The sequence below is a fragment of the Peromyscus eremicus genome, chromosome 1 (assembly GCF_949786415.1).
Source record: "Peromyscus eremicus chromosome 1, PerEre_H2_v1, whole genome shotgun sequence".
In the NCBI taxonomy this organism is placed as follows: Eukaryota; Metazoa; Chordata; class Mammalia; order Rodentia; family Cricetidae; genus Peromyscus; species Peromyscus eremicus.
The window spans coordinates 189,588,888-189,606,775 of NC_081416.1; positions in this window are offsets into that span (position 1 = coordinate 189,588,888).

Sequence of the window (17,888 nt, forward strand, 5' to 3'; positions counted from 1 at the left end):
CAAGAAATTAGACATCAAAATGACCAACAGTCCAATTAAGAAATGGGCTAAAGAACTAAACAGAGAATTCTCAACAGAGGAAACTCAAATGGCTGAAAGACATTTAAGGAATTGCTCAGCATCCCTAATCATCAGGGAAATGCAAATCAAAACAATTCTGAGATACCACCTTATGCCTGTCAGAATGGCTAAGATCAAAAACACTGAAGACACCTTATGCTGGAGAGGATGTGGAGCTAGGGGAACTCTCCTCCACTGCTGGTGGGAATGCAAGCTTGTACAACCACTTTGGAAATCAATATGGCGATTGCTTAGAAAATTGGGAATCCATCTCCCCCAAGATCCAGCTATACCACTCTTGGGCATATACCCAAGGAATGCTCAACCACACCACAAGAGCACTTGTTCAGCTATGTTCATATCAGCATTGTTTGTAATAGCCAGAACATGGAAACAACCTAGATGCCCTTCAACTGAAGAATGGATAAACAAAATGTGCTACATATACACAATGGAATACTACTCAGCAGAGAAAAACAATGACATCATGAGGTTTGCAGACAAATGGATGGATCTAGAAAAAATCATCCTGAGTGAGGTATCCCAGACTCAGAAAGATAAACATGGTATGTACTCACTCATAACAGGATACTAGATGTGGAACAAGGATGACTGGACTGCTACTCACATCACCAGGCAGGCTACCTGGAAAACAGGACCCCAAGGAAGACACAGGGATCGCCCAATGACAGAGAAATGGAATGAGATCTACATGAACAGCCTGGACATGAGTGGGGGTAGTGAAGGGCGAGGGTCGAGGGAAAGAGAGCTTGGGTGAGTGGGAGATCCCAGCTGGATCAACAACAGAGAGGGAGAACAAGGAATAGGAGACCATGGTAAATGAAGACCACATGAGAATAGGAAGAAACAAAGTGCTAGAGAGACCCACAGAATTCCACAAAGATACCCCCACAACAGACTGCTGGCAATGGTCGAGAGACAGTCCGAACTGACCTACTCTGGTGATGGGATGGCCAAACACCCTAATTGTCATGCTAGAAACCTCATCCAACTACTGAGGGATCTGGATGAGGAGATCCATGACTAGGCCCCAGGTGGATCTCTGGGAGTCCAATTAGCGAGAATGAGGAGGGTTTATATGAGCGAGAATTGTTGAGACCAAGGTCGGATAAAGCACAGAGACAAATAGCCAAACAAATGGAAACACATGAAATATGAACCAATGGCTGAGGGGTCACCAACTGGATCAGGCCCTCTGAGTGGGTGAGACAGTTGATTGGCCTGATCTGTTTGGGAGGCATCCAGGCAGTGGCACCGGGTCCTGTGCTCATTGCATGAGTCGGCTGTTTGAAACCTGGGGCCTATGCAGGGTCCCTTGGCTCGGCCTGGGAGGAGGGGACTGGACCTACCTGGACTGAGTCTACCAGGTTGATCTCAGTCTGTGGGGAAGGCTTTGCCCTGGAGGAGATTGGAATGGGGGGCGGGCTGGGGGGAAGGTGAGGGGGGCGGGAAGGGGGAGAACAAGGGAATCTGTGGCTGATATGTAGAACTGAATTGTATTGCAACATAAAAATTTAAAAAAAAAATAAAATATAAAAAAAATCAAAATATAAATGTAATCTTTAATGAACATAATATTTCATCAGTCATTGAATAATATGTTGCAAGCTAAATTAGAATGTGGACTTAGTACGAATTATATTTTATTACCTAATGTCAAATGTCAGTCAATCAGAACAAGTAACTAGGTCTAACTACATGGTTCACTTATTTGCACTCATATAATGTATGTCACATTTCCACCTGTTTTGTCTAGCTGACTACCCCCAGTTCCCTTTTAATTTGTGCATTTACACATCATTTATCTGAATGCTTCTTCCAATTAACTGCTTTTCCTTGAATTAGTATATACTCTTCATTTAAAATCATGAATAGGTTACAACTTGCCAATTTTTATTACATATTTCTCCAGAATTCACCACCACTTCATACAAATACATACAATAAATGAAGTAAAATATTTTCTATTTCCACATCATTAAATAAACACAAAATTTTATAAAATTGTTAGACTTTTACTACTGTGAGTTTTGTCCTAGCTGTGGTGACTCTTTTGCTCTTATGTCTATATACTAGGCTAGGAGGTTTCACAAATGCCATTGTTAGCTGTAATTGAACATAATTACTGCTTGTCAAGAGGGAAACCAACCCTAGGTATGGAAACCTAACCAATAACCAAGAACTAGTAAAGTCTTGGATCTCAGAGGAGAAGCTACAACTGCCACTATACTAAAATAGCTTAGTCCCTAAACATTCTAAATATTTGTTCTCATATACAATTAAGTCTAGTCTTCAGATCTCTTTAAGGATATGTGATGTTGAAACAGATGAATATAATTATACAAGACCACAAGCAATCAAATTGAATAATTGTGGATCCCAATTACAATTGGTACATTTACAGTAAATACTCCCCTAAGGTTCAGGTTTCATTGATGAAGATGGGACAGAAAGAATCTAAGTGCCTGAGGACCTGCAAGTTTGCTGTGAGATTATGTCTCTTAGGAATGTTATACATTATACCTAAAGACACATAATGTCTGATCAATATGACTTCATAAATATGAGCTGAACTAGGAACACAGCAATAGGCATTCAGATATGAATGGCAAACCTCATTAGACCTCAAAAATACAAGGATTACAGGGAACAAAGTAAAGCTGACAGAGGAAGAAAAAGTCTTCCATGAGGCAGAGCACACTAAATGATTTGTAAGACAAAATGTTATTCATATACAATTTAGGATTGTATATTTATATGTATTCGTATACATTATGTATATAATTATACATACACTTATAGTCCTAATATGTACTCACAGATATTTGAATGTATATATATAATAACAACTTAAAAAAAGAGTCCATTAGTTTGTAATAAAGAAAGAATAGGTATTCAGGATCATTATTCAGGAGAAGTGAAGGGAAAAACAATGTAATTTCTCTATAATATGAAAAATAACAGTGCAGTTCTATTAATTGGCATTAAAAGTTGATTTATATCTTCTATATTTTTAATGTTGTTCTTTAGCTTTCCTTACTAAGTAATTAAATATGTTGTGAAATTAATTATCCTTCAATTCACATCAAATTTTTTAGAGTTGTCCTCTACAGCTGCGGATCCTGCATGGAACCAGAGTAGAACTTCTCCATATGGGAGATGATTTTGAAGCTGGGTCTGTTTGAGGGGACCCTGGCAGTGTGATCAGGATCTATCCCTGATGCAGGAACTGGCTTTCTGGATCCCATTACCAGTGGTAGGACACCCTGCTCACCCTTGATGTGGCCAGGAATGGCGTAGTCCTGCCTCATCCAAATGTACCAGACTTAGCTGTCCTCTCATGAGAGAACTTACATTGTTGGAGAGGAGGATGAACTTTCCCTGTTGGAGATGGGTTGGGGAGTGGGGAAGGCAGGGGCAGATCAGGAGGGGGGGAGAGAGGGGGTTCTGTGGTTGCTATGTAAAATGAATAAAAAAAAAGAGAGAGGGAATACACCCAATATGTTAGCCAAGGAAATGTGTGTTAAGGCTAGCCCCCTCCAAAGAAAAAAGATGCTTGAACAAAGGTGAATCTGGACAATAAAATCAATAGAGAATTAAAAAAAAGTTGTCCTTTAATAAAAACAATGGATTAAACTAATTTATACTTGAATGACAATGAATGCATGGAGATAATTCTTCTTACTCTCAGCTTTAATCTAATAGTAAAAAATGAGGCTAAAATTTCTCACAGTATAGACATTTTTATGTTTTACAAACGTGTTGAAAATAATAATTTATTCATTTTAACTATGGGACAGGAGAGCCTAACATCCTACTAACATCCTGTACTGACTAAAAATTGAATAAAAAACAAGGTGCATTTTTCTGATGCTTCCAAGATACACACTTCACAATCAAGGTCAGTCATTACATACTTTAAAAAGATTATAAAATATTACAAGGAAATGATGAAAGCAGGCATTGCTATTTTTGTATTATATGATAAAATAAATTTCAATCCCAAAGTAAACAGAATAGGTTGAGAAAGATATTACATAATAATCAAAGGGAAAATATAGTGAAAACATCTAACAATTCTAAGCACTGCATCAAATACCAGGCACAAAAGTTTTTAAAAGGAACAGTAGTGCTGCTAAAATTACATATTGATAGGAACACAGTGATCTTAGGTGACTTCAATACTCTAATCACACAAATAGGTTGATCCTCCAGACATAATCTAAGCAAAGAAACACTGGAGTTAGATAACATCATGAGTAAAATAGACATGAAAAACATCTATGGAATGCAACAACAAAATACTAAAGAATATTCCTTTTTTTCAAGAATTCACAAAGCTTCCTCCAAAATTGACCACAAATAAGGAATAAACAGATCTCCACAGTTATAAGAAAATTGAAATAATACCATAGACTATATCCTACCACTATGAATTAAAGCTGGATATCAACAATATCAACAGGAAATATACAAATTCATGGAAGCTGAACAACTCACTACTGAATGAACAGTGGGTCAAGACAGAAACCAAGAATGAAAATGAAAACACAGCATATCCAAAGTATGAGACACAATGAAGGCATTTCTAAGAGGCAAGTTCAAATTACTGAATGCCCACATAAAAATACTGGAGTGATTTCTTATTAATAACTTAATTACACACTTGAAATCTCTAGAAAAACATTTAAAAATGGTATATAAAAAGGAAATAAGAGGGCTACAAATCATGGCTATAAAAATCAAAGATGAAATCAATGAGATAGAAACAAACAGCAACAGCATAAAGCAAATGAAGAATAAAATAAACGAAAGGTTGTTTCGTCAAAGAAATCAAGAAGATGGCAAAGCCTTAGCCAAATTAGTCAACAAAATGAGAGAGAATATCTAAATTAATGAAGCTAGATATGAAAGAGATGACTTTACAACAGATCCTGAAGAAACTGAGAGAAACATGAGGACATACTTGTGGGAGACACGCTGACTCCAGCTGTGGCTTGATTCCATCTTGACTTAAGGTCAGATAGTTCAAGCTTGTCTTTGCTCCTCAAGCTGAATAACAGGATGTTTGGACAAAGGCGTGGTTACTGGATGTTTTGATAACAAGGAGATGTTTATGCTTGTTTGTTCCTTGAACCATGGTGAGAAAGAAGGTCTTTTGCCCCCTTGCTTTGGGTATAAAAAGGCTATGAGAAATAAATTTGGGGTTGCTGTAGTATTCATTGAGAGACCTCCTGATTCTGTCTTCTGTCTCTTGTATTTTTCTCTCCTAATCCTCACTCCCCTAATCAGGTACTATTGGACAAGTTGACTGGTCCTGACATGTGGAGCCCAAACAAGGAATCTGAAAACAGGTGGTTTTGTGAAGGACACTCAGGTGAATGGAGAACTCAGAAATTATTAAAGTGTAAGTGCAATGAGTAACTTGGGAATAAAATTTTAAATATGAGGCAGGAAAATAGTAGACATGTGTTTACACATTTGCTTCAAGATATTTTAAAAGCCAGAGGAGCTAAAAAGTAAGGCAGTAGCAAAATACAGAAAGTTTTAGAGCTTGTAAAGCAAGAGTGGCCTTGGGTTCCCAAGCATGGGTCCTTGGAAACAGACACATGGTGGAGAATTGGAATGAAAATCCAACAGCATTATGATGAGTATGGGCCTGAAGAGGTACAAGTGAATGCTTTTATTCTGTGGGAACTTATCAGGGACAATTTTGATTTGTGCCATGAACAGCAGAAGGCATTTCCCCGTGAAACGGTTAAACAAAACATTCAATGCCAACAGAGGAGCCACTAGACACAGACTCCTTTACAAAATTGTTTGATGATGATCAGTTCAATCTTGGTGATGAAGCTGAGCTTAAGGAAGAAGCCACTAAATAGCATAATCAGGAGTTTTCAACTGCTCTGCTTCTGACCATGAGTATTAAGAATACATATGTTGTCTCTGCAGGTCTCCTCTGCTTGGAAGAGCACTCATCTTTCTACTGTAGGGGCTGGATTATATCTACCCTACCGTCTATTAGGGTAGAAAATTTGCCTATGATTACTATGGTGCAAAGTCCTCCAGGAACACGGCAAACTCTCACCCTTAGCCATGCATCTACCCTGCAAGCTAGTGTTAGAGAACAGCTAGCAGAGGGGAGGATGTGCAAGGATTTCAAATGTTCCCAGGGATCAATAGAAGCCTTGCCTCACAGAGATTGGAAACAGATGGTCAAAGCTTGCCTGTCATGAGAGGATTACCTGTTGTGGATTCAAGAGAGGGAAGCATTGGGCTAATAAATGTAAATCAAAGAAGGATACCAAGAGGAATACACTGTGTTTTATAAATGATATTTTGTTTACCCATAAAAATGAAGGAGTTTTGCTTGCCATATCTATACAGCTTCAGCAGAGTCTTGATCATGCAACAATGTTATATGCCACAGGAAAGTACAAAGACAGCTGCCTGTTCAGTATTTGGGACATATATTGTATTCTAAAGAAATTAAACTTCAGAAAATGGAAATTAGGAAACATAGCTTGCAAACTTTGAAAGGTTTTCAAAAATTATTTGGGATATTCAATGGCTATGGCCCTATTTGAAGTTGTCTGTGGGCGATCTGGAGCCCCTCAGTGAGATTCTTTCAGGAAATAGTGATCCTAGTTTCCCTAGTTATCTTACAGATATTGCTAGACAAGTACTGGCTCTGGTGGAGCATGCCATTCAACATCAGGTACTTTGCTATGTTGACTACGCAAAACCATGGGGAAATCTATGTGCTTCCTCCACGACAGCTGTGTTATTGCAAAAAGGGCCATTATTGTGTTTGAATCTAGCTGTTTGACCAGCCTAAGTGGTGAACTCTTGTTATGAAGCAGCAGCTTGTTTAACACAGAAAACATGTATAGATTCTAAGTAATATTTTGGTAGAGAACCAAGTGTGATCAACATTCATTTTACTAAACAACAAGCTGATTGTTTATTTTAATATAATGACTTTTATGCCATGGCTTTTGCTCAGTTTTGGGGCCAAATTGATAATCATTTCCAGCTGATTTATTGTTTCAATTTACCCAAATGCATTCATTTATATTTCCTAAAGTTGTGATAAAAGATACCATGAAAGATGTTGTGATGGTTTTTACTGATGGTTCCTTCAATGGAAGAGCTGCTCATGTCATTAATGGTAAAGGTTATGTAGTACAAACAGCTCCAGCTTCAGCTCAGTTAACAGAATTTTGAGATGTGCCTATGGTTTTCCATTTTTTTTTGTAAGCAGCTCATTTAATTTGTATACCGATAGTCATTATATTTTAGAGGCCTTCAATTTACAGAGACTGTTCCCTGCATTGGGACTACTAATTGTAAGGTTAGGATGTTATTTCAGCAAATTCAAGATGCCATTTATCAAATAAAGTTGTCATGCTTTGTGGTTCATATTACAGTCATTGCAATCTTCGTGCCCCTCTAGCTAATGATAATACATCAGCTGATAAATTAACACAGATGGTCACCTCGTTCCAGGTAGAAATGGCTCAACAGTCACATGCCCTTAATTATCAGAATAGCAGAAGTTTAAGAAAACAATTTGGCCTTACCAGGGAAGTTGCTAGTCAGATTGTTAAGCAATGTGATGTGTGTCATCAGTATTTTCCTGTGCCTTCCTTAAGGGTAAATTTTTGATACTGTCTTTCCAATCATTTATGGCAAATGGATGTTACTCATGTTGCAGAATGTGGCAAATGAAAACATGTGCATTTGACAGTCAATATCTATTCAGGGTTTTTTGATGGCTGTTGGGAAAATTGGGGAAGCTACCAAGCATGGAATAGCTCATTAGTTAAAATGCTTTTTATATATGGGGATTCCTAAAATTATAAAAAACAGATAACGGTTTGGAATATATTAGTAAAGAATTTCAGCAGTTTTTTCCCAATGGAAAACTGAGCATAACACAGTCATTCCTTATAATCCTAAAGGACAAGGTATTGTTGAATGAGCCCATGGCAGTGTCAAGATCCATCTTCAAGAAATAAAAAGGGGGATTTATATCCTCAGTCACCATATAATGCATTCAATTACTCCATCTTTATTTTAAATATTTTGAAAATGGATGCCCATGAGCAATCTGCCACGTATAGATTCTGGCATGACAGCATTTGAACAACTTTTGCTCAGGTGAAATGGAAGGATCTTTGCAATGGGTTGTGGAAGGGCCACAACCCTCTTTTGATAATGGGTCGAGGACATGTTTGCATTTTTTCACAGGAAGAAAATGAAGCTCAATAGCTGCCTCAGCATTTGGGGGTGGTGTACAGAAGAGAGGATTGCCAGTCCAGATGATACTGTGGTTGCTGTTGCTCTCTCAGAGGGGTTGGGATTTACTGAACCCATGTTCCTGATTCCCCAATATTTCATCCTCTAGTCTGGAAAAGGAAGGAGATTGTGGTTACGGTTAATGATTCTCAGCTTCTTGATAGACATTCTACACAATTTTCCAGACCTCTGTGAATATTAATTATTCTAGATCCAGCTGAGAAATGCCTATCCATTTTTCCAAAATAAACCTCTGACTGGGTGTTTGGCCATTTATCCACACTATATCTTGGGACAAGGAGGTCACTTTGCCGGTATAGTGTTCATCTTTTGTTGACAAAAGGAAATAGAAGGCCTGAAAACAAGTGCCTCAGAGAATTCCCTCTGTGGGAAAGAGACTGTTTGGAGCAATCTAACACTATTATGAAGGCAATGTGTGGCTGAAGACTCTCTTTAAAATAGTATCACTGGATTTCAGAGATATGTCCTAGACTGGTCAGGAAACTAAATTAGAAGATACTGAAAAGGCCCTCCAAAATGATGAGAAAGAGTTGGATTAAAGTTAGGCTACTGGTATTTGTACTCAGGGACTGGAGCAGCTCAAGTTATGTTTGGAAGCGAGAGGCAGTGATGCATTGGATTTTAGAAGAGGGATAATAAAAACATTCAGAATTATGGAGATACTCCTACCACACCAACAACAAAAAGACACATTTTCTTGTCTCTTGAACAGATCAATATTAGCTTGTGTTAATGCACCCTCTTTTTATTATAAGTTATGAGAATCATAATTAGCCAATTGTGTGTCCATTTTTAATAATCATACTAGAGTTATTGTGTTAACCATTATTCTTTGTAACTTCTTTTCACAATGAAAGTGTTACTGGGTGGAAAAAGGTTATAGCTCACCTGAGAGGAATTTGGTGTGATGCTATTGAGTCCTTAGATTTGTTGTGGTTAAAAAGGCAATATTGGATTTTGATGCAGCTAAAACTGCTAAAGACATCCTTGACCAATATAAAAATGTCATTCCATCTTGAGCATCCTTTACTACCTTATTAGAGTGTATTGCAGCCATAGGAACATGTGTATTGCTAGGTATTATTTTCTTGCCTGTTATTATCAAGTTATTTGTGAAATCTTGGTGGAAAGTTGGTTCAGAACTACATGGAGTTAAGCTCTGCAACCTCCCTTGAAATTTTCCAGAGGCTTGTAGTTAAAGACAGATGAGTCCTTTTTACCATTTTTCTATCTAAGCCGTGAATGAATGATGTGATTCATGAGACTAAGATGGTTAAGACTGGTTAGTTGAAAAAGGCAACCTAATACAGGCACAGTCATCTGAGACGTTCAGGGCATCCTTAGAAAATAAAGAGGGGAATTGTGAGATCCCACAAGGACTCCAGCTTGTGGTTTGATTCCATCTTGACTTAAGGTCAGAGAGTTCAAATTTGGCTTTGCTACTCAAGGCTGAGTAACAGAATGTTTGTCTAAAGGACTGGTCTTGGCCAAGTAACAGGGTGTTAGGTCAAAGGTGTGGTTACTAAATGTTTTGATAATTAAGGAGGTGTTTATGTTTGTTTGTTCCTTGAACCATGGTAAGAAGGTCTTTTGTGACCCCCAGCCTTGTTTTGGGTATAAAAAGGCTATGAGAAATAAATTTAGGGCTGCTGCAGTATTCACCGTGAGCCATCCTGATTCTGTCTTCTGTCTTTTGTCTGTTTCTTTCTTAATCCTCTCTCCCCTATTCAGGTACTCTTGCACAGGTCAGCTGGTCCCTACAGCACGCTCCACATAGGTTCATAGTTGCAATCTTCACAGGTAAGTTGATAATTGGGGGGAAATAAATGGAATCACACAGCCCTATGTCAGGTATTGGCTGCCTCCCTATAGCACATGTCCCAGATAAATAGACTTTGGAAGTTTGATCAGTAACTCAGAAAAGATCTAGTGTTGTGTGCTTCATGTTGCATTGTGCAAGTAGAGTTTGTAGCTGGAAGTTTCTCTCATCATGTCTGGCCCTGCAGTCGGGATGAATTTTTCCCACCCATGGTCCTGCAGCCACTTATAAAGTAGTCAGCCTGGCTTATTTTAATTACTATTTTAGGGCCTATGGCTTTAGCTTATATTAGCTAGCTCTTTCAACTTAACTCAAACCATTCCTATTTATCTGTATGTTGCTGCATGGCTTTGTGGAATTACTTAATATCTCACATCTTGCTTTTCCTGGCAGCAGCTCACAGCATCTGCCCTGACCTGACTTTTCTTCTCTATCTCACTTGGACTTCCCACTGGCTCCATTCTGCCCTGCCATAGGTCAATGCAGATTTATTTATTATCAAATGGGTGCAACAAATATTCACAGCATATAGAAAGACATCCCACAGCACTTCCCCTTTTCTGTCTAAACAAGAAGGAGAATTTTAATTTTAACAGTAAAGTTTTATGTAACATAAGTTATCAAGCAAGAGTTACAATATCAAATATATTTGTATTTGGTAAAATTAAATAAAATATACTATCACCTATCCTATATTTGTGAATCTAAAGTTTTATGTCTAATTTCACTTTTACCATAACAAAGGAAAAACTATAATTATAACTATCTACTCCAACTCCATCAAAGACCCCAGAAAGATATAATATTACCTAAGTAAATATACACTGCATTGTAAACAACATCCAAAATTCTAGAAATGACAAATTCTAGCTGCCTGGAAAGTCGTCCAAAGTTCCTCCTTAATGTTGGGGTGTCTACCTTCAGCCTATAGGCCTATAGTTTCTCAGTCACTTCTTCCTGATTCCTGTACAAGGTCTAGCAGTCTCCTCTGCAAAGCAAGAACCTGGAGGTCAACCTTGCCTTGTTTTGCAAAATTCAGTGTTCATTTTCCTATGGGTCCTGAATGTCCAGTTATACAACATATTGTCAAGCAATCCAGGCAAGAACATTTGTTTGTTTGTTTGTTTGTTTGTTTTCCCAAATGGCTAACTTTTGACATAAAGAAAGTAAGCTCCATGTGGAGATGCTTCAATACCCATCATCTTCTCTGAAGTAGATTGGTGCTGCCAGGAGCAGACATGTCTCAATATCCAGAAAAGTCTAAGCTCTTAAAACACTTCAAATGCCACATTTTGTTTGTCTTTGAAGTGTTTGAAGATTACCTAACCACTTGAAGTATATCTTTGTATATCTAAGAAAAAACCTTAACTAACATGACTATAAATTTGACTATTAGCTGGGTGGTGGTGGTGCATGCCTTTAATCCTAGCCCTCTGGAGGCAGAGCCAGGTGGATCTCTGTGAGTTTGAGGTTAGCCTGGTCTATCAATTGAGATCCAGAGCAGGCACCAAAACTATACATAGAAAACCATCTTGAAAAACCAAAACAAATTGACTATTAATTAGTATTTCTTAACAGTATATTACATTTTTAAATGAGATGCATAAACATAATACCTTCAACAGGAATAAAAATACATATAGAGTGTAACAAAACTAACTTCAAATTTGTATCAATAAAACATAATCCATAGCAATGTAAAACATTTCAAACAAGTTGTTGCTCTTTAAAGGTAGGTTCAATAATCTATCCTTTCATCCTATCATATCTACATCCCTTTTCTTTTTAGAAAGAGATTGAATTTATAATCAACCACCTTTAAATAAAAATAAACATTTATAAACAATATTTGGAAATTTGGGCATAGCTTCTAATACTACTTCCTGTTGGTTGGGTGTTCTGGCAATCTTTTGGGGATCCTGAGAAAATTAAGAGTTATAGTTAAAATGTGGCTGTAGTAGTGTTTAAGGCTTCATTGACCTTTCAGGGGTCTTGGTTGATCAAACCATATTAGACTAGAAGCAATCCACAGGTTCTAATCTTCTGTGGAAACACAAACAGAACCTCTTTTCCAAAGCTACATATTCCTAGACACAAATTTTAAAGTCAAGATACCTTTAAAATATACATATTGTATTAACTGAGTAGCCTTTATAATCAAATGTCTCTCTCCAGTTAAAAATCCCAAATACATCACAATCCAGACTGGCTGTGTAATTTCCATCTTTGTGTGGCTTAACTTTTTATATTACTTTATTCTCCTTTTTAGGGGCTTTATTTTGTTATTTAAATGTATACACTGATATTATACATATTATGATTGTCTATACCTTCTGTCCATTGTTTTAAACTGCAGTGGGGCTAGGACCAAAGCAGCAGACTTGGGTGGGGACTCCACTCTTCTTGGCTTCTTAAAATGATGGAGCTATGTTTACCACCAACTCTAGGAAGCAGTGGGTCTATGCCTCCATCAAGCAGTGTGCAGCCCAGAATCCCCTTTTCTTTGTCTGTACTAGCAAAAGCTAAATACACCATGCAGTGCACTGCATGGTTTGGAGACATCTCTGTGTACTGTGGTGGGAATCTGCCATGCTGTAGGTCAAGCACACATGCCCTGAACACACCATACTGCAGCTCAAGCCTCCATGCTGAGGCATTTTGTATTATGGCTCGCCTGAGATACACAACTAGGAAGCTACTCTTCACTCCATTTTAGAACCCTTTTTTGCTGTGGGATGTTCTGTATGGCAAATGTGTTGCTAATTAGTCAATAAATAAAACACTGATTGGCCATTGGCTAGGCAGGAAGTGTAGGCGGGACAAGGAGGAGAATAAAGCTGGGAAGTGGAAGGCTGAGTCAGAGAGACACTGCCAGCCGCCATGATGACAAACAGCATGTGAAGATGCCGGTAAACCACAAGCCACGTGGCAAGGTACAGATTAATAGAAATGGATTAATTTAAGCTATAAGAACAGTTAGCAAGAAGCCTGCCATGGCCATACAGTTTGTAACCAATATAAAGTCTCTGTGTTTACTTGGTCGGGTCTGAGGCTGTGGGACTGGCAGGTGAGAGATATTTGCCCTGACCGTGGGCCAGGCAAGAAAACTCTAGCTACACTTTTTAAAAGCTTTCTCAGGTTTTTGGTGGAAATTCTTGCTAAAATGTTAGGGGTCAAATGTAGCCAGAAGTTTCTCTGGTCCTGCCCAGCACTAATGTGGGGATGAATCTATCCTACCCATTGTCCCACAGTCACTTATAAAATAATCATTCAGAGGCTTTTATTAATTACAAACTGTATGGCTTATGGCTTTAGCTTATATTAGCTAGCTCTTTCAACTTAACTCAACCCATTCCTATTCATCTATGTGTTGCCACATGGCTTTGGGGCACTACCTGTTCTCTCATGTGTTGATTCTCTTGGCAGTGGCTCACAGCACCTGCCTTCCCCCTGCTTTTCTTCTCTGTCTCTCTTGGATTTCACACCTGGCTCCAGTCTACCATGCCTTAGGCCATGCAGCTCTACTTATTAACCAATGGGAGCAACACTTAATCACAGCAAACAGAAAGATAGCCCAAAACAAAATTTCATAAAGGAAATCCTGTGTCAAGAGTGTGGGTAAGTGGCCCTATCAAAATGGGAGTGTGAATTGAACCTGTATATATGTCAGAATTGTAAAGGAAGGAGAGACACCACTGAGGAATAGGGTTAGTCAGCAAAGATACATGTGGTTCTGGACATTTAACATTGAAGAATTCTGCAAATATTTAATATATTCTATAGTGACAGGACTTATGGCATAAAGAAAACAGTGGTTTAAGGTAATCTCCAAATCTCCTAAAAGGACTTAATCTTTCAGTTATGAAGAATATGAATGAGCAGAACAAAGGAGTCTGAATACAGTTAATAACCTGTAGCTAGAGTTTTCTTGCCTGGCCCACAGTCAGGACAAATCTTTCTTACCTGCCAGCCCCACAGCCTCTCAGACCCAACAAAGTAAACACAGAGACTTATATTGCTTACAAACAATATGGCTGTGGCAGGCTTCTTGTTATCTAGTTCTTATATCTCAAATTAATCCATTTCCATAAATCTATACCTTGCTACATGGCTCGTGGCTTACTAGCATCTTCACATGCTGTTTGTCCTGGCGGCGGCTGGCAGTGTCTCCTTCTGCCTTCCTGTTCTTTCTTTTCTCCTCTGTTAGTCATGCCTATACTTCCTGCCTAGCCACTGGCCAATCAGTGTTTTATTTATGGACCAATCATAGCAATTTGACATACAGACCATCCCACAGCAATAATCAGTATTCTTTACTGAACCATGATAAAGTATATATTTTGTTGATCTTAGTGCTCATTTGCAAAGTGGTCACTGTAGTTGGTGATAGATATATTACTGAATGTGATTGTAGTGATTAAAATACCAAATTCACATATCCCAAATCTTTCCATTGTTCACTTGTTATATGCAGTATTTGCTAATTAAACGTTTTAAATTATACAAAAGAAAATTGAAACAAAACAAAGTACACTTGGAAACACAATATTATGTTAATAATCTGCTATTTAACTAGCATTATAAGAATCATGAAATATATTAATATTGGTGTTGGTAATGTGCATGGTGGTTTTGTACTTGGAATAAAAACTAGCACTAATTTCTAACATTAATGGAATTATTCTCAGAACGACTGTCCATATATTAATGGAAAGATGTCTTTACATAAATTTAAGTAAAACAAAATAAATTGAGAAAATGTTTGAATCTCTTCAACAAATGTGCATATTATGGAGTCCCTTGGGTCATTTTCTCTATAAATGTAGGTAAGGAGAGTTATGGAAATGCTGTCCATCTGGTGCCAGCTGTTAGAGGTGTGCCCTGCAGTCAGTTTTCAAAATATTGAAATCACATGGAAATTAACACAACATGGTGTAAGAATTTGAATGTGATGAGTTTGGATATGTATAAGATGGATGTGGAAAATTGTTGACATCCTAAAATTCATCTGTGAACTAAGTGATCATAAGCAATAGTCTAAAAAAGTCTACATTTGAACTATTCCCAGTTTAGACAAAACTTCCCCAAAATCTTCGACTGAGTCCAGGGCTATCAAGACCATCCTTCTTGAAGAAACTACATTTGTTCTCTTTTATGTAATTGCTTGTCTCTTTCAACTGTTTCTGGTGTTCTTGAATAATCCTAGCTAGCTCCTGGTAAACACATCCATAATCATCTCTAGGTGTTTCCCAGCTGTGAGTCACTTCCTGCCCATGAGTCACAATTCTATAGCATCCAGCCACTCTGTTCCCTGGAGGAAAAATGTATAAGAACCTTATATGATTAAAAACATAAACTGAAGCACAATACATGGTTATTGATTAATCCCTCATGCCTGAGAATGATATGTACATTGTAGTCAACCATCACAGAAGAACATTGGTGTGCATGTATATAAACTTTTGTGTTCTAATTTGTGTATGTGCCTTAATGCATCTATGTTTAGTCAAGTGCATAGAAACACTCACTCAGGTTCTGTTTACACTACTTCATGCAATGTGTTTGTCAAGTTTTTGGTAACACATTGTAATCTACAAAGCTAAATAAAAATACATGTGTAAAATTTAGATTTCCAAAAAAAAAAATACTATGATCATGATACACTAACAAGAGCAATTATGTTCATGTTTTCTTGATATGTTTGGTGAGTAGCTTGTTAAATAAAACTTACTTATCCTTAGTATGATTCTATTCTTGTGTCAGTCTCTGTACATTGTGAGAGCCACATCTAGTTTAATGCTATGAAATATTATTAGACATGGACAACTGGAAATAGTCATACTTTATAAAGCAATGAATGTATATAGAAAACTTCTTCAAATTCCCTCTATTTATTTTTTATGTTAATGTTTTTTGGTAATTCACATTCTGTGATTAAAAACCTTATCCTGAAAATAAAGCTGTCTACTGCACTCTTTGTCCAACTTGCTCTTAGGAGTCTTGACATAATTATGCTTCATTTATAGCACCTTGGGTTTAAACACTGAAATGTTTCTTGAAAATGTTTTTTTAAAGATTTATACCTTTATTATGTATACAATTTTCTGTCTGCATGTATCCCTGCACACCAGAAGAGGGCACCAGATCTCATTATAGGTGGTTGTGAGCCACCATGTGGTTGCTGGGAATTGAACTCAGGTCCTCTGGAAGAGCAGTCAGTGCATTTAACATCTCTCCAGACACTTGAAATTTTTTTTATCAGCAATTCAGACATTCATTGTTCAGTGAAATTCCCAAATGATACAAAACTCTGAATGTATAATATATATGTGAGAATAAAATCTTCCATCTCAAATGTGCTGCCTTAAGGCCCCTCCTATAACTAAACAATGAGTTGTGAAATTTGACATTTCCCAGCACAAATCAACGTAACGGATTTTTAATTAATATTGTAGAATACATCTGCATGAATTCTTTATACTTGATATTTAAAACTTGATGTACCTTCAATTTTCCTGTTTCTTTATATATAGCTTATAGGATTTAACAGTGACACTATCAATCAATTTATACATTGTAATACTGATGCACAAATCCAGATGTTTGTACATGAATTTAGGTTTTTCCTCAAGGTATATAGTGGGGGTGTTTGCAAACACCGACACCTTCAGAATAAGGTGTACTTGAGGCAAGAAGAAAATCCAGGACAATACAGCTCATTACACATTGTTGGTTTAAATTTCTAGAGGTTGACACTTGGCACTTTATTTTAGGCATGTTTAAGCCCAGCACAAGTTTGGGGAAAAGTTTCCATGAGGTAACTTATTCCAGTGTGTACAACAAAGCTTAAGACATGTTAACATTGAAACATTTTACAAGTACAAAGGATCTGTTCTACAAATATTGGTTCTATTAACTGAGATACAATTCCCAATCTAAGTACTAAGTAGAGGGATTGAAAGAAACATATAAGTCTATGGGAGTCAGGTGTGTCCAGGCTCTACAGATATCAGAGTTCACCATTCTATTAATTACATCCAGTCCCAACATTCCTGGTGAAAAACAAGTTATGTATCTCTTCAATTGAAGAGGCAACCCTGAAAGTTTAGTATTCTTGGTTTCCTAAGAACTTATCTGTGAGCACAAGGACCTCATGACCTCTGAAGTATAACAAGAAATTTTGGCCCTTTGTCATAAAACAAAGACCTTAGTAACTGTAGATGAAATTCTAAATGATCTTAGTAAATAAGAAACACAGAGCCAAATACAGAGTTAAAGCCTATGAGATCAGAACAAGAGCCATGACTTCCTTTAGCTTACCACTTGTTGCCATCACTTCCCTGGAGAGAGAAACCTTCCTGTGTCCAGTCTTTTTATTGCCTTTCTGTTCTGCCTTCTCATTGGCTCTAAACTCAACCACATGACTTCCTCGTCACTGCCTGTCTAGTCACTGCCTGTCTATACAGACCTCCAGGCCTCTATGGTTGGTACTGTGATTAAAGGCGTGTGTCACCATGCTTGGCTGTGTCCTTGAACATATAGGTATTGTGCCTGCCATGTGATCGGATTATGGGCATGTACTTCCATCACCAGTCTTCTGCTTAATGTCTATGACCTCTGATCTCCAAGCAACTTTATTAGCATACAAATAAAATCACATTTCATC